A 26,032-nucleotide genomic window follows, 5' to 3' on the forward strand; every position below is an offset into this window, starting at 1 on the left:
GGGGCAGAGCTGGAAGCAGCAGTGGGTGGGAATAGGGGGCAAAGCTGGAAGCAGCAGTGGGTGGGAATAGGGGACGGAGCTGGAAGCAGCAGTGGGTGGGAATAGGGGACGGAGCTGGAAGACAGCCCGAGCTGATGTTTGAAGCTAATTTGAGCCCAGGGAGTTGGAAAGACCCAGTCTCTCTCTGCCTCTCTCTCTCTCTCTCTGCCTCTCTCTCTCTCTCTCTCTGTCTCTCTCTCTCTCTCTCTCTCTGCCTTTCTCTCTCTCTGCCTTTCTCTCTCTCTGCCTCTCTCTCTCTCTCTCTCTCTGTCTCTCTCTCTCTCTCTCTCTCTCTCTCTCGCTTTCTGCCTCTCTCTCTGCCTCTCTCTCTCTCTCTCTCTCTGCCTCTCTCTCTCTCTCTCTCGCTGCCTCTCTCTCTCTCTCTCTCACTGCCTCTCTTGCTGCCTCTGTGTGTGGGAAGAGCATGGTGGGCCTCGGCCAAACATAGGGGTGGCTGCTGGGCTGGTTAGTGGCTGCTGTTTATGTGGGGAGTATTTTCTACCTCGTCTTGAGCCTGGACCAGCGGTCATCATTTTAAACTGATTTAGTTTGATGAGAGTGCTGTGGTTTCTCGAGTGCTGCTCAGTGTATTTGATTATCCCCCTTCTGTGTGTGTGTGTGCAGGTGTGCAGCTGACGTGCCCCAACAACAGAGTGCCTGTTCTCCAGCGATGCCCACACACCGAGGGCCTCCCTCCCAGAGAGAGGGAGCAGGCTGGCCCCGACCTGGGGGAGAGGAAGAGGGGGATGATGCTGGAGAAAGAGGAGAGGGTGTGTGTGCTCCCACGGGAGCGGTCTGCCAGCCTGCCCATGGCCCCAGTGGAAAGGCTGGCCCAGAAGGATGCCAACCCTGGCATCATGCCCACCATGCCAGCCTCCATGCCCACCGCGGTGCCTGGCAGGAAACACGCATATGCCCTGGAACCGTGCCAGCCACTCCAGGCCGACAGCCAGGGGAAAGAGCGGGAGGAAAATGAGAGAGAAGAGGAGAAGGAGGAGACGATGGATGTTCCAGCCAAAAGAGCCAGGCTAACCAACGGTAAGGGCCCTCGGCATGGATCTATTTACCTCTCCATTATTCTTCCCTTCCTCTTTCTCTCCCTCCTTCCTCATCCCTCGCTCAGTGACAAGAGAATCCCCCCATCCTGTCTGTCATCACTCTCTCCCCAGCCTGGATTCATCTGCTTTCATGTGGCTGGGCTCTCTCACTCCTTCTCTCACTCCTTCTCTCACTCTCTCACTCCTTCTCTGCCTCTCTCACTCCTTCTCTCCCTATCTCACTCCTTCTCTCCCTCTCTCACTCCTTCTCTCACTCTCTCACTCCTTCTCTCCCTCTCTCACTCCTTCTCTCCCTCTCTCCCTCTCTCACTGCTTCTCTCCCTCTCTCCCTCTCTTACTTCTTCTCTCCCTCTCTCACTCCTTCTCGCCCTCTCTCACTCCTTCTCTCTCTCTCTCCCTCTCTCACTCCTTCTATCCCTCTCTCCCTCTCTCACTCCTTCTCTCCCTCTCTCACTCCGTCTCTCACTCTCTCCCTCCTTCTCTCACTCCTTCTCTCCCTCTCTCACTCCTTCTCTCCCTCTCTCACTCCTTCTCTCCCTCTCTCACTCCTTCTCTCACTCTCTCACTCCTTCTCTCCCTCTCTCACTCCTTCTCTCTCACTCATTCTCTCCCTCTCTCACACCTTCTCTCCCTCTCTCACTCCTTCTCTCACTCCTTCTCTCCATCTCTCACTCCTTCTCTCCCTCTCTCACTCCTTCTCTCCCTCTCTCCCTCTCTCACTCCTTCTCTCACTCCTTCTCTCTCTCTCTCTCTCTCACTCCTTCTCTCACTCCTCTCACTCTCTCACTCCTTCTCTCACTCCTTCTCTCACTCCTTCTCTCACTCCTTCTCTCACTCCTTCTCTCACTCCTTCTCTCCCTCTCTCCCTCCTTCTCTCCCTCTCTCACCCCCTCTCTCCCTCTCTCACTCCTTCTCTCCCTCTCTCACTCCTTCTCTCCCTCTCTCACTCCTTCTCCTTCACATAAGTGGTCTCTCTCTCTCTCTCTCTCTCTCTCTCTCTCTCTCTCTCTCTCCTCTCAATCTCACTCTCTCACTCCTTCTCTCACTCTCTCACTCCTTCTCTCACTCCTTCTATCCCTCTCTCCCTCCTTCTCTCCCTCTCTCACCCCTCTCTCCCTCTCTCACCCCCTCTCTCCCTCTCTCACTCCTTCTCTCCTCTCACTCCTTCTCTCCCTCTCTCACTCCTTCTCTCCTTCTCTCCCTCTCCATCTCTCCCTCCTTCTCTCTCTCCCTCTCTCCCTCTCTCTCTCACTCCCTCTTTCTCTCTCACTCCTTCTCTCCATCTCTCCCTCCTTCTCTCCCTCTCTCACTCCTTCTCTCCCTCTCTCCCTCCTTCTCTCCCTCTCTCACTCCCTCTCTCCCTCTCTCACTACTTCTCTCTCACTCCCTCTCTCTCTCCCTCTCTCTCTCTCTCTCTCACTCCTTCTCTCTCTCTCTCCCTCTCTCACTCCTTCTCTCCCTCTCTCACTCCTTCTCTCCCTCTCTCACTCCTTCTCTCCCTCTCTCACTCCCTCTCTCACTCCTTCTCTCCCTCTCTCACTCCTCTCTCTCCCTCTCTCACTCCTTCTCTAACTCCTTCTCTCCCTCTCTCACTCCTTCTCTCCCTCTCTCACTGCTTCTCTCCCTCTCTCCCTCTCTCACTGCTTCTCTCCCTCTCTCCCTCTCTCACTCCTTCTCTCCCTCTCTCACTCCTTCTCTCCCTCTCTCACTCCTTCTCTCTCTCTCTCCCTCTCTCACTCCTTCTATCCCTCTCTCCCTCTCTCACTCCTTCTCTCCCTCTCTCACTCCTTCTCTCACTCTCTCCCTCCTTCTCTCACTCCTTCTCTCCCTCTCTCACTCCTTCTCTCCCTCTCTCACTCCTTCTCTCTCTCTCTCTCTCTCTCTCTCTCTCACTCCCTCTCTCCCTCTCTCCCTCTGTCGTTCTCTTTTGTGGTGATGTCTTTCTCAGTCTTTTCATGTAGTGTGATTTGTGTTCAGTTGCCTACACGAAACCAAACACACAAACACACACACTCAGCTGTGATTCGTCAAGGGGCTCTGCGGTGTCGTGCTTCACAAACAGACCAGTTTGGTTTCAACCCAAAATAACCTTCTGAGAATCGCTACTTTATTTAAAACTCTGTGGAATTGCTCCCATTTGTTGTTAACAGGGGGTTGGAGGTGAGCTCTTTCACAACAGCACAGCTTTTCATTTAAAAACAAATGTTTAACTTCTTTTATTGGCTGAGCTTCCAATGCAACTAAATTCATTAGATTCAAGCGCATTTCGTTACAATTCGTGCCTCTTTATATGGAAAGGATCAACTGGATTTTTCCACCCAAATGTAATTTGAGAAAGATGTGTTTTCATGTGTTTTCCGTTCATTATTATATTATTTCTATTTGAAAGTGTTGGTGGATTTGGGGAGGGACGGTGAACAGGAGAGATGGAGAAGGTTTCCAGTGTACCATTACACAGCCTCAATGGGGTCTTTTCTCTTTCATCTCCAGTAGCTTGTTGCTCTGACTGAACTTCATAAATCATCTAACCCACAATGACTTGGTTTCCCAAACGTTGATTTAACCTCTGGTCGTCCATCTCCCCAGGCCCCACTGAGCCCGTCCCAGAGGAACTAAAGAACCTCAAGGTGTGTATCGAGCTGACCGGCCTCCGACTCAGCAAGCCCCGCCTCGCCCAGGAGCTCAGCCAATGGCAGGCCGCCACCCAGAGGTCGACAGAGGTCAACGGAAGCATGGCCGTGACGACGACCATGCCCAACGGGTGCCCCGAGGTTGGCGTCACAGACAGGAAGGTTGCCTCACAGGAAGACCGGAGCCTGAAACGCAGGTCAGAGGTCAACGGCCACGCCTGGTGCCATGAAACGTTTGGTCACGGCGACATCGAGCGAGGTAAGTTAAAACAAAGTTGATAAAAATGGCTTTTTTGGGTCTTCTAGAGTTTGGGTTTTCGTATAATAATCATCCATCCAACCATCCTTTCTGGCAGATGTTGACAACAGTTTTCAGTTGAGTCACGGAGGCATTGAGCTGTGTGGATGTGGAATGCATGATAATCATGTTCTTTACGACTGTCCATAAAGAACAATAACCCCACCTTTTATTGACTCAACATCAATAAAAGCCACTCCAGCGCTGTAGCGTTGAGTCACTCACTGCATTCAGCACCTTGAATGTATTTCACTGCACATTTCACTGCACCTATTTTATTAGTTAAACACTTTGGGGACGAGCTTTGCTCCCGTTTTCCACCTTTTCACTGTAGGCTACGGGCGTGTTGCCTTGGCTAAATGACCTTGAAGATTGGCCTGTCGCCAGCTAGCTAGCGTAGGCTACGTGTTGTATGTTCCCTTCGGGGGTACAGAGAGAACAGAGGTCAGGGGAGTGGGCTGAGCAGCGAACGTGAAACACCAGGTGTTGGTGTGGTAACGAAGGCAGTAGGCAGCCGTTTTGGGGATATGTTAGTGGTTGTCTGGGTGACAGACGGCTTGTCCCTCTCTCCTTCTCTCTAGATTTCTGTCCGTCTGACTCTCTTGCTCTCTCTCACACAACGTTCTCTCTCCCACTACCTCTCCCTCTGGCACTTAAACGATATCGCCGTGGCAACTCGTGCCTGGGCATAATGAGGCGTGAGATTCCACCGTTAATAACACTGGTAGTTCAACCAGCAGTTCTCTCTCTCTCTCTGCTTTTTCCTGGGGGTTTTCTCTCCGCCAGCCAATGTATTTTTTCCCCCTCTGTCTCTCACTTTCTCATCTCAGCGTCTCCAATTTAGCATCTCTGATTTATTTCCTTCCATTCCTTCTCTCGCCTCTCTCTTTCTCCGGTCTCTCTCCTTGATATCGTATCCTCCTTCCTTGTCTTCAGTAAAGAGTCTAACTGTGTGAGCACTCACGGCTCCTCTGACTTATGGAACATGCAGAGGTGTGTGTCAGTCAAACTGCTCTTCTCTGAATCACTTTTCAGCCGTGTTGCATTCTAATGGTTGTTTAACGAACCTACACACACACACACACACACACACACACACACTCAACGGTCCACAAATAGATATCCGCTTTGCAACAGACACACACACTCCTTCGCATCCCCTGTGCTACACACACCGCTCAGTCAGACACACACACACACCCTCTGTGTAAGTGACTAGACACTACACACACACACCCCACCCTTTCCATTAGTCTCGTTTGTCAGGGTGTTTAGAGGTGTGTTCAAAGCTCCTCCACGTTGTCCCAGGGTTTGTCAGGGCGTTTAGAGGTGTGTTCAAAGCTCCTCCACGTTGTCCCAGGGTTTGTCAGGGCGTTTAGAGGTGTGTTCAAAGCTCCTCCACGTTGTCCCAGGGTTTGTCAGGGCGTTTAGAGGTGTGTTCAAAGCTCCTCCACGTTGTCCCAGGGTTTGTCAGGGCGTTTAGAGGTGTGTTCAAAGCTCCTCCACGTTGTCCCAGGGTTTGTCAGGGCGTTTAGAGGTGTGTTCAAAGCTCCTCCACGTTGTCCCAGGGTTTGTCAGGGTGTTTAGAGGTGTGTTCAAAGCTCCTCCACATTGTCCCAGGGTTTGTCAGGGCGTTTAGAGGTGTGTTCAAAGCTCCTCCACATTGTCCCAGGGTTTGTCAGGGTGTTTAGAGGTGTGTTCAAAGCTCCTCCACGTTGTCCCAGGGTTTGTCAGGGCGTTTAGAGGTGTGTTCAAAGCTCCTCCACATTGTCCCAGGGTTTGTCAGGGCGTTTAGAGGTGTGTTCAAAGCTCCTCCACGTTGGGCCAGGGTTTGTCAGGGCGTTTAGAGGTGTGTTCAAAGCTCCTCCACGTTGTCCCAGGGTTTGTCAGGGCGTTTAGAGATGTGTTCAAAGCTCCTCCACGTTGGGCCAGGGTTTGTCAGGGCGTTTAGAGGTGTGTTCAAAGCTCCTCCACGTTGTCCCAGGGTTTGTCAGGGTACGTTGACTCATTTGAAGATGTGCAGCTCCACCCCAGGCAGATAAGAGCCCTGTTAAACCTTGAGTGGTGTAAAAGGGGTTGAATAGGATGAGGGGTGACATGATGTTTAAAGTGGTCCTCTAAGCCCTGGAGGAAACACAACAGTACAGGGTATTAATTACACCTTATTGGAGAAGGGAAGCGGTTTACACACCACACATGCTTTAGTGCGCGACACCTCTCTGGGGACTGTTCCCTGTGCTGGGGGGAGGGAGGGGGGTCAGAGGTAGCTAGGGGATAATAGGCATCGTCCTGCATACTGCGAGACAGGTTGACACACACACACACACACACACACACTCACACTCACACCTCACACACACACACACACACACCTCACACACACACCACACACACACACACACACACCTCACACACACACACACACCTCACACACACACACACACACACACACACACACACACACACACACACACACACACACACACACACACACACACACACACAAACAAACACACTTGTGTGTGTTCTCTGCAGATAGGAATTGTTTAGTGGTAAGCAGAACATGTGCCTATTGTTGTCATGGTACCCAGTCTGTCCATAGAGTTCTTGAGACACGCACACAATATAGGGTCATTTTTCCCTCACACCATTTAGCCCCTCCTCCATTTACTCGGAAAGAGCTGTGGTGTGTGACCAGGTAAGTGTGAGAACGAGTGTGTGTGTGTGGTGGATTGGCCTCTCCCCTCTGGATATCCTCAGAGGAGGAGAAAGGAGGAAGGCCATTTGCAGCGAGCCTCCCGCCCAGCACGATAAATCATTTACCAGATGGATGAGTTAAACCTCCCCACTGGCTCTCTGAAACCGCCTCTCTGTCTCTTCACCACGTGTGTGTGCGTGCAAATGAGTGTGTGTATCGCTGTGTATTGCAGCTGCACCCAGGGTCTGTCATTGCGTATGTTTCATGTCGCTGTTGGTGCACGCAATGGAAAACAGCTGACACACACCCTCCTCTCGCTTCCCCCCACTCCCTTGTGTTTTCTCTCGCTCTCTCACTCTCTCCTGCACTCCCTCTCGCTCTCTTTGTTCTGCTCCTTCTCCCTCCCCCGCTCCCTCTCTCTCGCTCGCGCGCTCTTTGTCTCGCAGGCTTGCTGCCCTTTTGCAATCACTCTCCATCTCTCTCTCTCTCTCACCTCTCTCTGTTTTCCCTCTCTGTCTGTCATATTTCATATATCCCTCCTGTATCCCATAACCCCCTCCTCTAGATCAGATTCCCCAGATACCACGGACGTCTTCGTGAGGACGTCACTCTAGCATTCAGTCCCAGCCCTCTGTCTCATCACGTTCTCTAACGAGACCTTGGAGAAAAGTACATGCTTGTTTTGTTTTCATCCTAGAAAAAAAGAGACGCTTGGGAAAGAACATACTTTTTTTCTGTTGTTGGCTGTTGCACATGGCCTTGAAACAAACAATAGTCCATTCTATCTTTATCAGGTCCACCAGGTGTGTTGGTGCTGGGCTGGAACAAAAGCCTCCACTCCCAGTAGTGCCAGGGGATAAGTAGTATTTGTAGTGTAATTTAGCTGGTTGTATTTGCTCTGTGGGAGATGGTTCTGTTTGCCGGGACTTGATCAGCTAACCTCTCCCATCCCTCCCTCTGTCTAGTGGTGCTGCCGTCTGTTCCTCTGACCCCAGCGCATCGGGACCGCCTCTACCGGACCCCGTCCACCACCCCTGTCAGAAAACCACCCCTGCAGACCACCACCCCTGCCCTCACCCCCTTTCACTCCCTGGCCCCTGCACACCCCCACATCACCCTCACCCCCAGCCCTCCACGGCTGTCAGACAAGAGACAGAGGCTAAAAGAACACCGCAGGACCAGCGCTTTGGGATTGGGACCCCCCGGCCCTCACCCCGACCATGACCCTAACCCAACGGGGACCTGGTGGCCCCCAGACTCCGTTGGCACGGCGACCAGGACAAGCCCAAGGGCAAGCGTCAGTGCAAGACTAAACACACCAGCCAGAGGGAGAGAGAGAGGCTGGGGAATGAAGAACTGAGGGAAGAGAGGGAGAGAGAGATGCTGGGGAATGAAGAACTGAGGGAAGAAAGGGAGAGAGAGAAGCTGGGGAATGAAGAACTGAGGGAAGAGAGGGAGAATAAGGTGAGTGGAACACACACACTCCTTTTCACGCTTTTGTGCACACACTCTTGCGGAAACATTCTCTCTGTTTTTTTGTCATTCTCTCTCCCAGTGTGTGAGAGATCGAGTCCTCTGTGTTCCACTGTGTGTTCCCATTGGCTGAAATCCCCCCCCTGGGCAGAGCTCCTTAAATATGCTTCAAATCACAACCATGTTGATTATTACAATTATAGAGCTTATTGGAGCTCACTGGGAAAGCTCAGAGGGAGATGTGCTTGGGGTCACTGCGAGTGTGTGTTTGTGTGTCGCTGCTGTGACCTCCCCCTGCTCTGAGCACAATCCGCCCCAGACTGGAAGAGGAGGGATGGAAGGAGTGAGGGAGGGAGGAAGGGAAACAGGGTGGAGGGTGAGTGTGCTCTAGAGGTCTGGACTGTGTGACGGAAGCACATTCTTCACAAAACACAGCAACCCCAGGGAGCAGGAATGGGCCTCGGCTGGTGTGTCATGTCTGTGAGAGCCTTGTCTCTGGCTATGTAGATCACAATACTGAGTATACTGCAGGAGTTGGTGTGTGTGTGTGTGTGTGTGTGTGTGTCTGTCCGTCCAGCCCTGAGGAATTACCCAGCGCAGCAGCTGTCAGCACGGCACCTGCAGAATCACACCACACACACACCACGTACACACACAGACACACCCCTCCTCCCCGAGCCCCTCTGCTCCCTTTCCTCTCTTTCTCCTCCTCCTTCAGCCTGCTGCGGTATTCACACACATACCCAGAGATCTCTCCGGGGCAGACGCGGTGGCTGTATCCTGTTTGCCGTTCGCTGGCTGCTGCGAGCGCTGTCGCTGACAGACGTGTCCAAACACACACACACACACACACACACACACACACACACTGTGCAGATCTATATCATGAAAGCATCGTAACGTCTTTCATGTTACTTTCCTTTTAGAAGCATCACATTCATTTAACGTGTCTTCAGAATGTGTCAAATCAGAATGCGGAGCCTAAATATGGGGGTTTTCAGATCCCATTTCAAATATAGCATTTTATCATCTCATACATGGAGGTAATATTTACATAAAACACTCGGGGTAACAATCTAGATGTACCAACCATCAACTATTGATATTAACTGGATAACCAACCATCAACTATTGATATTAACTGGATAACCAACCATCAACTATTGATATTAACTGGATAACCAACCATCAACTATTGATATTAACTGGATAACCAACCATCAACTATTGATATTAACTGGATAACCAACCATCAACTATTGATATTAACTGGATAACCAACCATCAACTATTGATATTAACTGGATAACCAACCATCAACTATTGATATTAACTGGATAACCAACCATCAACTATTGATATTAACTGGATAACCGACCATCAACTATTGATATTAACTGGATGGCCGACCATCAACTATTGATATTAACTTACTGATGCACCCATCCCGTTACCGGGATCATTTTCGTCAATATCAGAGCGCCAAATTCAAATTAAATTACAAAAAATATTAAATTTTCATGAAATCACAAGTGCAATATAGCATAACACAGTTTAGCTTGTTGTTAATCGACCTGGCGTGTCAGATTTCAAAATAGCTTTTCGGCGAAAGCATACCAAGCGTTTATGTAAGGACATCTCTCTCAGAAGACAAAACATTACAAACAGCTAGCAGCCAAGTAGATTGGTCACGGAAGTCAGAAAAGCAATCAAATTAATCGCTTACCTTTGATGATCTTCGGATTTTTGCACTCACAAGACTCCCAGTTACACAATAAATGTTCCTTTTGTTCCATAAAGATTATTTTATATCCAAAATACCTCCATTTGGTTGGCGCATTATGTTCAGAAATCCACAGGCTCGAGCAGTCACGACGGAGCAGAGGAAAATTCCAAATAGTATCCGTAAAGTTCGTAGAAACATGTCAAATGTATTTTATAATCAATCCTCAGGTTGTTTTCACAAAATATAATCGATAATATTTCAACCGGGACTGTAGCTTCTTCAATAGGAGAGAGAAAATGTCTGCTCCAAGCTGTTGCACATGCAAAACGCTGCTGGCACCCAGCCATACAATGACGCGATGTGATCTTTCTTGCTCATTTTTCAAAATAAAACCCTGAAACTAGGTCTAAAGACTGTTCATACCATGGGGAAGCCATAGGACAAGGAATCTGGTTGATATCCCTTTAAATGGAGCGAAGGCAGGCAATGAAATGGGGAGCTTTCAGGAAAAACAGCACTTCCGGGTTGGATTTTCATCAGGTTCTCACCTGCAATATCAGTTCTGTTATACTCACAGACAATATTTTTGACAGTTTTGGAAACTTTAGAGTGTGTTCTATCCTAATCTGACAATTATATGCATATTATAGATTATGGGCCTGAGAAATAGGCAGTTTCATTTGGGTACGTTTTTCATCCAAACATCAAAATACTGCCCCCTGCACTCAAGAGGTTTTTAACTGGATGGCCAACCATCAACTATTGATGCTAACTGGCTGGCCAACCATCAGGAATGTGTGTTGAAGTTATATGAGTAGAATTTGTAACTGCAGTGTGTTGCAATAATGGCTGTCTTTGCTTAACTTATAGTTACTTACAGTGTTACAAAGGAAGCGTATGAGAAAATCAGCTTTTTGTTAGGAGCTTTACATTTTGGAGTAACAATTGGGTGCGCGTGTATCCTGGGGCATTTCTGGCGGTGGGCAGTCAAGTCACGCTCTCGCCCCCCCCCCATCTCTCTGTGACAAGCCAGTGCTCATGGTTATAAATGACTTTGCGAGGCCACGGCCAGGGCCCCTGGAGAAGCGCTGACAATTATTAGCCCCGCCACCACGTGTGTGTGTGTGTGTGTGTGTGTGTGTGTGTGTGTGTGTGTAGGACCCGCAGTGCACACACACACACACACAACCTGTGGTCGGGAATAATTAGCACTTCACCCTAGACTAGACCAGCGACCCTAATCTCCATAGAGGGAGAGGGAGGAGTAGGGAAAACGGAGGGAGAGAGAAGAAAGGAAGTGGAGGACGGCATAAAGGATAACCTCCGCAGAGAGGGTGAGGACGGAGGGGGAGGGATGGAAGAGAGCAGCCCAGACTGTAAAAATAGAGGGAAGGGGAGTCTGAAAGACGGACAGCGCTCTGATAACCTCAGTATCCTGTTTCTCTTTCAGACTCTTTCTCTCCTCTGTTCTGTTGTTCCCCCACTCCACGGCCATGTGTCAGGTGTGTCAGTATGGGACGAGCCTGTAGGGCAGCGTCTTTTCGAGCCACACACACACACAGGAAAGAGGATATCTCAGTATGTGTGTGGAAGATCTGACATGCAGATTCTTATTAAGTTCTCCCTCTCTCTCCCTCCCCCCATCACACACACACACACACCCACAGGAGAGAGGATATCTCAGTATGTGTGTGGAAGATCTGACTCTTCCGTTCTCTCTCTCTCTCCCTCCCCCATCACACACAGCAGGACAAGGAAAAGCGATGCAGCGAGAAGCGGAGGTCTTCATCCCTGTCGGATTACTCCCCCTCCTCCCCCCCCCCCCTCTCACCCTGCCCCCCCAGCTCAGCCCTCTCCCCAGCCCTACAGAGACCCAGGACCGCACGCCAACCCCCTCCAACCCCCCGGTGCACACCTCTACCCCTGCCAGCCGACCCATGCCTCCTGAGGCCCGCAGGCTCATCGTCAACAAGAACGCAGGAGAGACCCTGCTCCAGAGGGCTTCCCGCCTAGGATACGAGGTAAGATGATTTGATAACATATGTGGAAGGGCTGTACAGGGTGCTAGTGTGTTGGTTTGAAGGGCTGTACAGGGTGCTAGTGTGTTGGTTTGAAGGGCTGTACAGGGTGCTAGTGTGTTGGTTTGAAGGGCTGTACAGGGTGCTAGTGTGTTGGTTTGAAGGGCTGTACAGGGTGCTAGTGTGTTGGTTTGAAGGGCTGTACGGGGTGCTAGTGTGTTGGTTTGAAGGGCTGTACGGGGTGCTAGTGTGTTGGTTTGAAGGGATGTACGGGGTGCTAGTGTGTTGGTTTGAAGGGCTGCACGGGGTGCTAGTGTGTTGGTTTGAAGGGCTGTACGGGGTGTTAGTGTGTTGGTTTGAAGGGCTGTACAGGGTGCTAGTGTGTTGGTTTGAAGGGCTGTACGGGGTGCTAGTGTGTTGGTTTGAAGGGCTGTACGGGGTGCTAGTGTGTTGGTTTGAAGGGCTGTACGGGGTGCTAGTGTGTTGGTTTGAAGGGCTGTACGGGGTGCTAGTGTGTTGGTTTGAAGGGCTGTACGGGGTGCTAGTGTGTTGGTTTGAAGGGCTGTACATGGTGTTAGTGTGTTGCTTTGAAGGGCTGTACAGGGTGCTAGTGTGTTGGTTTGAAGGGCTGTACGGGGTGCTAGTGTGTTGGTTTGAAGGGCTGTACGGGGTGCTAGTGTGTTGGTTTGAAGGGCTGCACGGGGTGCTAGTGTGTTGGTTTGAAGGGCTGTACGGGGGTGTTAGTGTGTTGGTTTGAAGGGCTGTACAGGGTGCTAGTGTGTTGGTTTGAAGGGCTGTACGGGTGCTAGTGTGTTGGTTTGAAGGGCTGTACGGGTGCTAGTGTGTTGGTTTGAAGGGCTGTACGGGTGCTAGTGTGTTGGTTTGAAGGGCTGTACAAGGTGCTAGTGGTTGGTTTGAAGGGCTGTACATGGTGCTAGTGTGTGGTTTGAAGGGCTGTACGGGGTGCTAGTGTGTTGGTTTGAAGGGCTGTACGGGGTGCTAGTGTGTTGGTTTGAAGGGCTGTACGGGTGCTAGTGTGTTGGTTTGAAGGGCTGTAAGGGTGCTAGTGTGTTGGTTTGAAGGGCTGTATGGGGTGCTAGTGTGTTGGTTTGAAGGGCTGTACATGGTGTTAGTGTGTTGCTTTGAAGGGCTGTACAGGGTGCTAGTGTGTTGGTTTGAAGGGCTGTAAGGGTGCTAGTGTGTTGGTTTGAAGGGCTGTACTAGTGGTTGGTTTGAAGGGCTAGTGTGTTGGTTTGAAGGGCTGTACGGGTGCTAGTGTGTTGGTTTGAAGGGCTGCACGGGTGCTAGTGTGTTGGTTTGAAGGGCTGTACGGGGTGTTAGTGTGTTGGTTTGAAGGGCTGTACATGGTGCTAGTGTGTTGGTTTGAAGGGCTGTACAGGGTGCTAGTGTGTTGGTTTGAAGGGCTGTACAGGGTGCTAGTGTGTTGGTTTGAAGGGCTGTACGGGGTGCTAGTGTGTTGGTTTGAAGGGCTGTACGGGGTGCTAGTGTGTTGGTTTGAAGGGCTGTACAAGGTGCTAGTGTGTTGGTTTGAAGGGCTGTACATGGTGCTAGTGTGTTGCTTTGAAGGGCTGTACAGGGTGCTAGTGTGTTGGTTTGAAGGGCTGTACGGGGTGCTAGTGTGTTGGTTTGAAGGGCTGTACAGGGTGCTAGTGTGTTGGTTTGAAGGGCTGTACAGGGTGCTAGTGTGTTGGTTTGAAGGGCTGTGTGTTGGTTTGAAGGGCTGTACGGTGCTAGTGTGTTGGTTTGAAGGGCTGTACAGGGTGCTAGTGTGTTGGTTTGAAGGGCTGTACAAGGTGCTAGTGTGTTGGTTTGAAGGGCTGTACATGGTGCTAGTGTGTTGCTTTGAAGGGCTGTACAGGGTGCTAGTGTGTTGGTTTGAAGGGCTGTACATGGTGCTAGTGTGTTGGTTTGAAGGGCTGTACATGGTGCTAGTGTCTTGGTTTGAAGGGCTGTACGGGGTGCTAGTGTGTTGGTTTGAAGGGCTGTACGGGGTGTTAGTGTGTTGGTTTGAAGGGCTGTACGGGGTGTTAGTGTGTTGGTTTGAAGGGCTGTACAGGGTGCTAGTGTGTTGGTTTGAAGGGCTGTACAGGGTGCTAGTGTGTTGGTTTGAAGTGCTGTACGGGGTGCTAGTGTGTTGGTTTGAAGGGCTGTACGGGGTGCTAGTGTGTTGGTTTGAAGGGCTGTACGGGGTGCTAGTGTGTTGGTTTGAAGGGCTGTACGGGGTGCTAGTGTGTTGGTTTGTTCTTCTGTCTCTCTCTCCCTGTGTTGTTTGTCGTTCATTCTCTCCATCTCATTCAGTTTACATCTACTAGTTCTCTCTCCCTTCACTTGTCTAGGAGACGAGAGGCCATGTGAGAGCCCTTCACCAGGCACAGAGCTCAGAGCAGACGCCTAGCTAGCATACACACTGCAGACGTGCTGGAGTACGGCTCTGCTCTCTTCTCTCTCCAAATCTCCAGTAGCTCTTAACCCTTTCCTACCACATCCAACCCAGTTTCCCAAAACTATTTTAAAAAACCACAATTTGGATAAAAATTCCTCTTCTCCCTTTCCTGGTCTAAACCCTGGGAATATTGGGATTAAGGCCGTCCATGACTAATTTGTCCCTCCAGATTAATGAGCCTGTGGATTAGTTCCAGCAGGGCTGCCTGAAAGGACTGGCACCGCTCGCAGGAAACCAACCATTAATGCTGTTTGGAACGCATGACTCGTCCTCTCGCTCCCTTCCTCCTCCCTTCATCCCCGTCTTCTTACTCTCCAATGCAAAACATGGTCGTTTTAAAGGAGACTGCAGTAGAAAGACAACATTTTGAGACGCGGGGAGATGAGCTGGGGGTAGAGAGGTTCTCAAACTGAATGTGGTTTTTACCTGACGTGGACAACAGGACAGATAGAGTTGGTGTTGGAGGGAATTGGTAGTGTGTTCTATGAAATGGGAAGATGAAACGGTTTGGAGGTGGGAGAAATGGTATCCCTCTAGATCAAAGGTAGGGCTGATTTTAGTAGACCAGCGTCTGTGGCCAGGGTTTTGAGTGTGTGTGTGTGCTCTCCGTAGTGTGTGTAGTGGAGGCAGTGAGGCATGCGCTCCAGACGGAGCTCTTTGATTAAAACGAGAGGAGAGGAGGAGGAGGAGGGCAGATTTAATCCTGTAGCGTCCACTCTCCTCCTCCCTTCCCTTGTTCTTCTTCTCCTCCGCTAGCCCTGTCCGCCCCTGATCCCTCTCTCCCTCCCTCGGTCCCGCGCCGCTAGCCCTGTCCGCCCCTGAGCCCTCTCTCCCTCCCTCGGTCCCCGCTCGGCGCCGCTAGACATGGCTGCTGTGTTTGAGCGTAAACTCAACGGCATCTTGTTTTTCTAGCCTTCGGGGTTTTTTCCTCCCCTCCCTCCCTCTGTCTCTCTCTCCCTCCTTCGCTTCCGCTCTCCCTGGCTCCCTCCCTCCTTCAGCGGGCCCCCGACAGGAAGCTTTTCTAACTGCCTGCGTGTGATAAGCCACAAGCAGCTCCCTGGGGCCGCCCGTACACTCTCTCTCTCTCTCTCTCTCTCTCTCTCTCTCTCTCTCTCTCTCTCTCTCTCTCTCTCTCTCTCTCACGCACACAGCGCAGCACGGAACAGCAGACAGTGAGCACTGTAGAGAATGCAAAAGCAAGAGAGAGAGGAAGACTGTGAAATACGACAGGGCCGTGAGGCCGGGCCTTTCAATGTGCCACTCCCTCCCTCCCTTCCTCTCCTCCTCCCCCTCCACTCCACACGCTGGGCTTGCTGCCTGCCTGCCTGCTTTCGTTTCACAGCCCCTCCAAAACAAATTCCAGTCAGTGTGCAAAACTGGGAGGCTCCGTTGGATCGATCTCTCCCGCAATCTTCACACTTGTATCACTTAGCCTTAGGACTGCCTTTAATTACACACACTCACAGCACACACACGCACGCACGCACTCACTCACAGCACACACACACACGCACGCACTCACTCACAGCACAATCACACCACACACATGCAAATTCACACTCGGATTGTGGAATATCACTCCGGCAGCAGTGCATCATCTCATCATCTCAATATGGAAAGGGTGTGTGTGTGTGTGTGTGCGCGCGTGTGTGTGTGTGTGTGTGTGTGTGTGTGATGTATATAGCTACAGTGAGTCTTGTGTATTTGTGTGTGGTTTTGGAGTGCAGTGTTTGTGAGTGGAATGAGGATCTGTGGTGAGGCATGGCGTTGGTTTGTGCTTCTTACTGTGGTTCCAAGAGACTGTTGATTTTATCTGCTTGAATGGTTGACTTTGCAGCCATCTATTCATTATTATAACTGGGAGAGAGCAGCTATCAGTTCACCACTAATAGTATTTAGATTTTATTCAGCTGTTTGACTTTGTCTAATTTATTCAGATGAATTGGGTGTATTTGTTAAATAGGGAATATCTAGATCATTTGTGACTTTGTTTGCCGTTAAAATAAGCGATAGGATCCACCATGTTGCTTCTGTCATGTAGGTGAGGTCAATGTTCATGGATGGAAGGAGGTGAGGGAAGGAGGTGAGGGAAGGAGGTGAGGTCAATGTTCATGGATGGAAGGAGGTGAGGGAAGGAGGTGAGGTCAATGTTCATGGATGGAAGGAGGTGAGGGAAGGAGGAGGGAAGGAGGTGAGGTCAATGTTCATGGATGGAAGGAGGTGAGGGAAGGATAGAAAGTGCATAGTACTGAGACTGGTCCTCCTGTCTTTGTGTTGTCACTCGCTTGTCACCGACCAGCTAGCAGCGCCATACAAACACACACTCGACACAGTGCGTCTCCACTCAACACACACACAGCCCTGCCGGCTGTCGCTCTTACATTGTCATTTTTGTCATTTAGCAAACGCTTATCCAGAGTGACTTACATACATTTAATATAATATTTTTGTATTTGAATTTTACTGGTCCTCCGTGGGAATGGAACCCACAATGCTCTACCAACTGAGCTACACGGGGACCAGCCAAAAGCACTTTGACATGCACACACACACTCACTTCCTGCATATTTAAGAATCCTTTAGTCTTTGCAATGCGTGTCGTGACACATAAGTGGTCTCTCTCTTTCTTTTTCTCTCTCTCTCTCTCTCTCTCTCTCTCTCTCTCTCTCTCTCTCTCTATCTCTCTCTCCCCTCTCTCTCTCTCCCCCTCTCTCCCCCCTCTCTCTCCCCCTCTCTCTCTCTACCCCTCTCCTCTCTCTCTCTCTCTCTCTCTCTCTCTCTCTCTCCCCTCTCTCTCCCCTCTCTCTCTCTCTCTCTCTCTCTCTCTCTCTCTCTCGCTCTCTCTCTCTCTCTCTCTCTCTCTCTTCACAATCTTGCCGTGCCGAGGATGCCAATGGGATATGTTAATGAGGCTGGGTTGAAAATGAGTCAATGCTTTGTCCTGTACCTGCCAGAACTAATAACACACACCGGGATGGGCACACCTAATTGTACTCATTTGCATGCTTACGTGTCCAAAGTAACTGATTGTCCTCACACATGCTATCCATAAAAAACACTGGAGGTTTTACTTCCTCAAGAGTTCATACGAATGACCTTTAAAAACACACGTGCAGCACATTCAATACAGACACGCATAAAGGCTAACAAACACCTATAGCTCTGCCCTCTAAAAATGCATGCTCACGCCATCTCTTTCACCCGCTCGCTCGCTCTCACTCACACACACACATGCCCTTATGTGAGAGTGCTGTAGGGTGTTATCGCAGCTCGTATCCTCCTCTCTTGTCTGTCTGCCAGACCTCAGAGACACAGCCGTTCAGACACATCCCCAGTGCGTGCACACACACACACACACACACACACACACACACACACACACACACACACTTTCCATATCCCCAGGCCCCCCACTGCTCTCTCGACACCCCCCCTCCTCTCTCGCCACACTCCCCCTTCAACGCTGTACTCCCACTCACTGGCTGGATGAGGACATGAAAAAGCCAGAGAAAGGAGAGGGAGAAAGGAGAGATCACGCCCGCTCAATTAAAAGCTCCACTTAGTGTGCCCCGGCCTTTTCACGCTCCCCTCACGCTCCCTTCTCCCTGCTCCTCTGTTCTTTTCTCTCCATCGTAATACACTGTGTGGTCTCCTAGTCTTTGTCTGCTGGTGAATGCAGGGTAAAATTAGAACCAGCATCAGAGAGAGCTCTAAACCACGCTGTTGTTTTTCACTTCCTGATTATCTAAACGGCGCCGGCCTAGATGGCGCTTAGGACACAGTGAAAAATGGACAGTATGCCTGTGTAGCGTGTGTGTATGTCCGAGTGTGTGTGTGTCCCAGTCTGTCAAGTGTTAGTAGATGAGAAACAAGGCTTCAGCATTCTCAAGGTTGGAATCTCTCTCCCGCTCTCCTCGCTCTAACCTCCATATGCATTTCAATTCTAACACTTCTTTGTGACACTTGTCTATCATACCGTATGTGTGGTTTGTGAGGGAGTTAGGCTTGTGAGGGAGTGTGTGTGGTTGTGTTCTCTAGGTGATAGAGTAGCTAGAGGGTTAACAGTCTGTGGGGGGTGAGCTGGAAGGCCATCCTCCCTGAGGAGGAAGAGATTAAAGAGGAACTATGAAAGGAGAGCGGGAGGTGGGTGTTTTACTGCGACGGGAAAGAAATCAACAACCCTGTGCTCTCCACTGCGCTCCTCTCCTCTGGCGGCCATTAAAGCTGTGCTTTATCATGTGTTTAATGCCCCGCTTAGCTCCACCGACCGACCAGCCGGCTGGAAAACAGACAGACCTCCACAGCTCACTACAGCCCGCTGTGCTTTTAATATGTGGAACTGTACCATGTACACGTTCATAGCAGAATTAGGCCTAGTAGCTACCACACCACAGTAGTAGACTAGTAGCTACCACACCACAGTAGTAGACTAGTAGCTACCACACCACAGTAGTAGACTAGTAGCTACCACACCACAGTAGTAGACTAGTAGCTACCACACCACAGTAGTAGACACCACACCACAGTAGTAGACTAGTAGCTACCACACCACAGTAGTAGACTAGTAGCTACCACACCACAGTAGTAGACTAGTAGCTACCACACCACAGTAGTAGACTAGTAGCTACCACACCACAGTAGTAGACTAGTAGCTACCACACCACAGTAGTAGACACCACACCACAGTAGTAGACTAGTAGCTACCACACCACAGTAGTAGACTAGTAGCTACCACACCACAGTAGTAGACTAGTAGCTACCACACCACAGTAGTAGACTAGTAGCTACCACACCACAGTAGTAGAGTAGTAGCTACCACACCACAGTAGTAGACTAGTAGCTACCACACCACAGTAGTAGACTAGTAGCTACCACACCACAGTAGTAGACTAGTAGCTACCACACCACAGAAGTAGACTAGTAGCTACCACACCACAGTAGTAGACACCACACCACAGTAGTAGACTAGTAGCTACCACACCACAGTAGTAGACTAGTAGCTACCACACCACAGTAGTAAACTAGTAGCTACCACACCACAGTGGTAGACTAGTAGCTACCACACCACAGTAGTAGACTAATAGCTACCACACCACAGTAGTAGACACCACACCACAGTAGTAGACTAGTAGCTACCACACCACAGTAGTAGACTAGTAGCTACCACACCACAGTAGTAAACTAGTAGCTACCACACCACAGTGGTAGACTAGTAGCTACCACACCACAGTAGTAGACTGGTAGCTACCACACCACAGTAGTAGACTAGTAGCTACCATACCACAGTAGTAGACTAGTAGCTACCACACCACCGTAGTAGACTAGTAGCTACCACACCACAGTAGTAGACTAGTAGCTACCACACCACAGTAGTAGACTAGTAGCTACCACACCACCGTAGTAGACTAGTAGCTACCAGACCACAGCAGTAGACTCGTAGCTACCACACCACCGTAGTAGACTAGTAGCTACCACACCACAGTAGTAGACTAGTAGCTACCACACCACAGTAGTAGACTAGTAGCTACCACACCACCGTAGTAGACTAGTAGCTACCACACCACAGTAGTAGACTAGTAGCTACCACACCACAGTAGTAGACTAGTAGCTACCACACCACAGTAGTAGACTAGTAGCTACCACACCACAGAAGTAGACTAGTAGCTACCACACCACAGTAGTAGACACCACACCACAGTAGTAGACTAGTAGCTACCACACCACAGTAGTAGACTAGTAGCTACCACACCACAGTAGTAAACTAGTAGCTACCACACCACAGTGGTAGACTAGTAGCTACCACACCACAGTAGTAGACTAGTAGCTACCATACCACAGTAGTAGACTAGTAGCTACCACACCACCGTAGTAGACTAGTAGCTACCACACCACAGTAGTAGACTAGTAGCTACCACACCACAGTAGTAGACTAGTAGCTACCACACCACCGTAGTAGACTAGTAGCTACCAGACCACAGCAGTAGACTCGTAGCTACCACACCACCGTAGTAGACTAGTAGCTACCACACCACAGTAGTAGACTAGTAGCTACCACACCACAGTAGTAGACTAGTAGCTACCACACCACCGTAGTAGACTAGTAGCTACCACACCACAGTAGTAGACTAGTAGCTACCACACCACCGTAGTAGACTAGTAGCTACCAGACCACAGCAGTAGACTAGTGGCTACCGCACCACAGCAGTAGACCGGTGGCTACCACATCATGGTAGTAGACTAGTATCTGCCGCGGTAGTAGTCTGGTGGCGGCTGCGCCGCGGTAGTAGACTGGTGGCGACTGCGCAGTGGTAGTAGACTGGTGGTGGCCGCGCAGCGGTGGTTGACATCCATAAAGCAGCTCTTGAGCAATGAGGCGAAGGACACATTTGCTTTCAGCGCTAGTATCTGCCGCGGTAGTAGTCTGGTGGCGGCTGCACCGCGGTAGTAGTCTGGTGGCGGCTGCACCGCGGTAGTAGTCTGGTGGCGGCAGCCCCTCGGTAGTAGACTGGTGGCGGCAGCCCCTCGGTAGTAGACTGGTGGCGGCAGCCCCTCGGTAGTAGAATGGTAGCTACCACGCCTCGGTAGTAGACTGGTGGCGGCAGCCCCTCGGTAGTAGACTGGTAGCTACCACACCTCGGTAGTAGACTGGTTGGGGCAGCCCCTAGGTAGTAGACTGGTGGCGGCAGCCCCTCGGTAGTAGACTGGTAGCTACCACGACACGGTAGTAGACTGGTGGCGGCTGCGCCGTGGTAGTAGACTGGTGGCTGCTGCGCCGCGGTAGTAGACTGGTAGCGGCAGCCCCTCGGTAGTAGACTGGTAGCTACCACAACACGGTAGTAGCCTAGTATCTGCCGCGGTAGTAGACTGGTGGCGGCTGCACCGCGGTAGTAGACTGGTGGCCGCTGCGCCGCAGTAGTAGACTGGTGGCGGCTGTACCGCTGTAGTAGACTGGTGGCGGAAGCCCCTCGGTATTAGACTGGTAGCTACCACGACACGGTAGTAGACTGGTGGCGGCAGCCCCTCGGTAGTAGACTGGTGGCGGTAGCCCCTCGGTAGTAGACTGGTAGCTACCACGACACAGTAGTAGACTAGTATCTGCCACGGTAGTAGACTGGTGGCGGCTGCGCCGTGTTAGTAGACTGATGGCGGCAGCCCCTCGGTAGTAGACTGGTAGTGGCAGCCCCTCGGTAATAGACTGGTGGCGGCAGCCCCTCGGTAGTACACTGGTGGCGGCAGCCCCTCGGTAGTAGACTGGTGGTGGTAGCCCCTCTGTAGTAGACTGGTGGCGGCAGCCCCTCGGTAGTAGACTGGTAGCTACCACGCTTCGTAGTAGACTGGTGGCGGCAGCCCCTCTGTAGTAGACTGGTAGCTACCACGCTTCGGTAGTAGACTGGTGGCGGCAGCCCCTCGGTAGTAGACTGGTAGCTACCACGCCTCGGTAGTAGACTGGTGGCGGCAGCCCCTCGGTAGTAAACTGGTAGCTACCTCGCCTCGGTAGTAGACTGGTGGCGGCAGCCCCTCGGTAGTAGACTGGTGGCGGCAGCCCCTCGGTAGTAGACTGGCGGCGTCAGCCCCTCGGTAGTAGACTGGTAGCTACCACAACACGGTAGTAGACTAGTATCTACCGCGGTAGTAGACTGGTGGTGGCTGCGCCGCGGTAGTAGACTGGTGGCGGCAGCCCCTCGGTAGTAGAATGGTAGCTACCACGCCTCGGTAGTAGACTGGTGGCGGCAGCCCCTCGGTAGTAGACTGGTAGCTACCACACCACAGAAGTAGACTAGTAGCTACCACACCACAGTAGTAGACACCACACCACAGTAGTAGACTAGTAGCTACCACACCACAGTAGTAGACTAGTAGCTACCACACCACAGTAGTAGACTAGTAGCTACCACACCACAGTAGTAGACTAGTAGCTACCACACCACAGTAGTAGACTAGTAGCTACCACACCACAGTAGTAAACTAGTAGCTACCATACCACAGTAGTAGACTAGTAGCTACCACACCACCGTAGTAGACTAGTAGCTACCATACCACAGTAGTAGACTAGTAGCTACCACACCACAGTAGTAGACTAGTGCTACCACACCACCGTAGTAGACTAGTAGCTACCAGACCACAGCAGTAGACTCGTAGCTACCACACCACCGTAGTAGACTAGTAGCTACCACACCACAGTAGTAGACTAGTAGCTACCACACCACAGTAGTAGACTAGTAGCTACCACACCACCGTAGTAGACTAGTAGCTACCACACCACAGTAGTAGACTAGTAGCTACCACACCACAGTAGTAGACTAGTAGCTACCAGACCACAGCAGTAGACTAGTGGCTACCGCACCACAGCAGTAGACCGGTGGCTACCACATCATGGTAGTAGACTAGTATCTGCCGCGGTAGTAGTCTGGTGGCGGCTGCGCCGCGGTAGTAGACTGGTGGCGACTGCGCAGTGGTAGTAGACTGGTGGTGGCCGCGCAGCGGTGGTTGACATCCATAAAGCAGCTCTTGAGCAATGAGGCGAAGGACACATTTGCTTTCAGCGCTAGTATCTGCCGCGGTAGTAGTCTGGTGGCGGCTGCACCGCGGTAGTAGTCTGGTGGCGGCTGCACCGCGGTAGTAGTCTGGTGGCGGCAGCCCCTCGGTAGTAGACCGGTGGCGGCAGCCCTCGGTAGTAGACTGGTGGCGGCAGCCTCGGTAGTAGAATGGTAGCTACCACGCCGGTAGTAGACTGGTGGCGGCAGCCCCTCGGTAGTAGACTGGTAGCTACCACACCTCGGTAGTAGACTGGTTGGGGCAGCCCCTCGGTAGTAGACTGGTAGCTACCACGACACGGTAGTAGACTGGTGGCGACAGCCCCTCGGTAGCAGACTGGTGGCTACCACAACACGGTAGTAGACTGGTGGCGGTAGCCCCTCGGTAGTAGACTGGTGGCGGCAGCCCCTCGGTAGTAGACTGGTGGCTACCACAACACGGTAGTAGACTGGTGGCGACAGCCCCTCGGTAGTAGACTGGTGGCGGTAGCCCCTCGGTAGTAGACTGGTGGCGGCAGCGCCGCGGTAGTAGACTGGTGGCGTCTGTGCCGCGGTAGTAGACTGGTGGCGGCTGCGCTGCGGTAGTAGACAGGTGGCGGCTGCGCCGCGGTAGTAGACCGGTGGCGGCTGTGCCGCGGTAGTAGACCGGTGGCGGCAGCCCCTCGGTAGTAGACTGGTGGTGGCGGCAGCCCCTCGGTAGTAGACTGGTGGCGGCAGCCCCTCAGTAGTAGACTGGCGGCGGCAGCCCCTCGGTAGTAGACTGGTAGCTACCACAACACGGTAGTAGACTAGTATCTACCGCGGTAGTAGACTGGTGGTGGCTGCGCCGCGGTAGTAGACTGGTGGCGGCTATACCGCGGTAGTAGACTGGTGGTGGCTGAGCCGCGGTAGTAGACTGGTGGCGGCTGCGCCGCGGTAGTAGACTCGTGGTGGCTGTGCCACGGTAGTAGACTGGTGGTGGCTGTGCCACGGTAGTAGACTGGTGGCGGCTGTGCCGCGATAGTAGACTGGTGGGGGCTGCGCCGCGGTAGTAGACTGGTGGCGGCTGCGCCGCGTAGTAGACTGGTGGCGGCTGCTCCGCGGTAGTAGACTGGTGGCGGTAGCCCCTCGGTAGTAGACTGGTGGCGGCAGCCCCTCGGTAGTAAACTGGTGGTGGTTGCCCCTCTGTAGTAGACTGGTGGCGGCAGCCCCTCGGTAGTAGACTGGTAGCTACCACGCTTCGGTAGTAGACTGGTGGCGGCAGCCCCTCGGTAGTAAACTGGTGGCTACCACAACACGGTAGTAGACTGGTTGGGGCAGCCCCTCGGTAGTAGACTGGTGGCGGCAGCCCCTCGGTAGTAGACTGGCGGCGGCAGCCCCTCGGTAGTAGACTGGTAGCTACCACAACACGGTAGTAGACTAGTATCTACCGCGGTAGTAGACTGGTGGTGGCTGCGCCGCGGTAGTAGACTGGTGGCGGCAGCCCCTCGGTAGTAGACTGGTGGCGGCAGCCCCTCGGTAGTAGACTGGTGGCGGCAGCCCCTCGGTAGTAGAATGGTAGCTACCACGCCTCGGTAGTAGACTGGTGGCGGCAGCCCCTCGGTAGTAGACTGGTAGCTACCACACCACAGAAGTAGACTAGTAGCTACCACACCACAGTAGTAGACACCACACCACAGTAGTAGACTAGTAGCTACCACACCACAGTAGTAGACTAGTAGCTACCACACCACAGTAGTAGACTAGTAGCTACCACACCACAGTAGTAGACTAGTAGCTACCACACCACAGTAGTAAACTAGTAGCTACCATACCACAGTAGTAGACTAGTAGCTACCACACCACCGTAGTAGACTAGTAGCTACCATACCACAGTAGTAGACTAGTAGCTACCACACCACAGTAGTAGACTAGTAGCTACCACACCACCGTAGTAGACAAGTAGCTACCAGACCACAGCAGTAGACTCGTAGCTACCACACCACCGTAGTAGACTAGTAGCTACCACACCACAGTAGTAGACTAGTAGCTACCACACCACAGTAGTAGACTAGTAGCTACCACACCACCGTAGTAGACTAGTAGCTACCACACCACAGTAGTAGACTAGTAGCTACCACACCACAGTAGTAGACTAGTAGCTACCAGACCACAGCAGTAGACTAGTGGCTACCGCACCACAGCAGTAGACCGGTGGCTACCACATCATGGTAGTAGACTAGTATCTGCCGCGGTAGTAGTCTGGGTGGTGCTGCGCCTGCGGTAGTAGACTGGTGGCGACTGCGCAGTGGTAGTAGACTGGTGGTGGTCGAGCTGGGTTGACATCCATAAAGCAGCTCTTGAGCAATGAGGCGAAGGACACATTTGCTTTCAGCGCTAGTATCTGCCGCGGTAGTAGTCTGGTGGCGGCTGCACCGCGGTAGTAGTCTGGTGGCGGCTGCACCGCGGTAGTAGTCTGGTGGCGGCAGCCCCTCGGTAGTAGACTGGTGGCGGCAGCCCCTCAGTAGTAGACTGGTGGCGGCAGCCCCTCGGTAGTAGAATGGTAGCTACCACGCCTCGGTAGTAGACTGGTGGCGGCAGCCCCTCGGTAGTAGACTGGTAGCTACCACACCTCGGTAGTAGACTGGTTGGGGCAGCCCCTCGGTAGTAGACTGGTAGCTACCACGACACGGTAGTAGACTGGTGGCGACAGCCCCTCGGTAGCAGACTGGTGGCTACCACAACACGGTAGTAGACTGGTGGCGGTAGCCCCTCGGTAGTAGACTGGTGGCGGCAGCGCCGCGGTAGTAGACTGGTGGCGTCTGTGCCGCGGTAGTAGACTGGTGGCGGCTGCGCTGCGGTAGTAGATAGGTGGCGGCTGCGCCACGGTAGTAGACTGGCGGCTGTGCCGCGGGTAGTAGACCGGTGGCGGCAGCCCCTCGGTAGTAGACTGGTGGTGGCGGCAGCCCCTCGGTAGTAGACTGGTGGCGGCAGCCCCTCAGTAGTAGACTGGTGGCGGCAGCCCCTCGGTAGTAGACTGGCGGCGGCAGCCCCTCGGTAGTAGACTGGTAGCTACCACAACACGGTAGTAGACTAGTATCTACCGCGGTAGTAGACTGGTGGTGGCTGCGCCGCG

General features: G+C 52.1%; 1 pseudogene; it reads left to right on the forward strand.

Moving 5' to 3' along the window:
* Positions 1-26,032, forward strand: part of LOC135571831 (BCL-6 corepressor-like) — a 52,193-nt pseudogene that overhangs the window by 12,690 nt on the left and 13,471 nt on the right.

Source organism: Oncorhynchus nerka, linkage group LG5 (assembly GCF_034236695.1).
Source record: "Oncorhynchus nerka isolate Pitt River linkage group LG5, Oner_Uvic_2.0, whole genome shotgun sequence".
Lineage (NCBI taxonomy): Eukaryota > Metazoa > Chordata > Actinopteri > Salmoniformes > Salmonidae > Oncorhynchus > Oncorhynchus nerka.